Below are 1072 nucleotides of genomic sequence, written 5' to 3' on the forward strand. Positions count from 1 at the left end.
AGAGTAGTGAGGATGAATCTCTCCTCGCGCGTTGCTACGGTAACTTTGTTAAAAAATGCGTAAGTAGTTGCTAAAAAACTAAATCTAATGAAAAGAAAGTATACGTTTGAAAATCAATAAAAGTAAGTGTTTAAAATAGAATAAAAACTTTTGAAGTATAGTTAAAATGTCATTTCGAACAAAATGTGAAGGATGACTAACATAAATATATGATGTAGCTGTGTTACATGCATAGACTAATGCAAAATAATTGTAATTTATAAGTTAAATGCATGACTCACTTATGTAGCAGATTTTGCATGGCTTAGTGGGAGAGAAGACTTAAATACATTGCTTAGTGAGATGTTAAGGTGGACATTTTGCATGTTGAGAGAATTGAGACCAACTTCTTAATAATGTAAAATGTATAAAGAGCAAATTCTTAAAAGAAAAAAATTAGACACAAAATTAAAAGATAAAACATTTTGAATAAGAGAAAACTCGCGACCTTTTGCGCGGATCCACTCCCCTTCGGTGTCCAAATTATATCCTACTGCAAGAACCTGGGCTAGGCCCACGCGAATGCAGACGAGAACGAAATCTGCAGTTTACTACGTCTGAGCATCCAGCCCAGCCCATGGCTCCTGGTTCGCAGACGCGTTCGTTCTGCTTTGGTGGAAAAATCCCTAACCCGATCTAAAAAAAAAAGGAAAATCCCCAACCCAGACCGCCGCGTCACTGCTCCGCTCCTCTCCATCTTTCTTCCCGTCGGCCGAGAGGCCAGAAGCACCGGGCACCGTCTCCCGTCGGCCGAGGCCAGAAGCGCCGGGCACCCTCTCCCGTCGGCCGTCGCGATCTCTACACCCGCCGCTGCTGGGATCAGAGCGAGACCCCTCGATCCGTTCCCCACCGTTTCTCCCTAGGAGGTATGTTGCTCCCTGTTCAGATCGCTACATAGGATTTACGGCGTAGCTTGCTGTTGAATCCGGGGTGATGGATTGGAGATTTACCGATGCGCAAGCGCAGAGAAAAAGTACCATAGCTAAGCAGTAGGCGGAATACTGCAGTTGTTCGGTGTACGCGTGATAATGCC

General features: G+C 44.3%; 1 protein-coding gene across 2 annotated transcripts in view; it reads left to right on the forward strand.

Annotated features, from left to right (window-relative positions):
• Positions 1-683: 683 nt before the first annotated feature.
• The window catches only part of LOC119269660 (uncharacterized protein YnbD-like), a 4137-nt gene continuing 3748 nt past the window's right edge, over positions 684-1072 (forward strand). The window contains exon 1 of one of the 2 annotated variants that reach the window (XM_037551552.1): positions 684-905. The gene's annotated coding sequence lies outside the window, so the exon portion shown is untranslated. The remainder of the gene's footprint in view (positions 906-1072) is intronic. The other variant, XM_037551551.1, reaches the window with a different exon arrangement.

Source organism: Triticum dicoccoides, chromosome 3A (assembly GCF_002162155.2).
Source record: "Triticum dicoccoides isolate Atlit2015 ecotype Zavitan chromosome 3A, WEW_v2.0, whole genome shotgun sequence".
Taxonomy (NCBI): Eukaryota; Viridiplantae; Streptophyta; class Magnoliopsida; order Poales; family Poaceae; genus Triticum; species Triticum dicoccoides.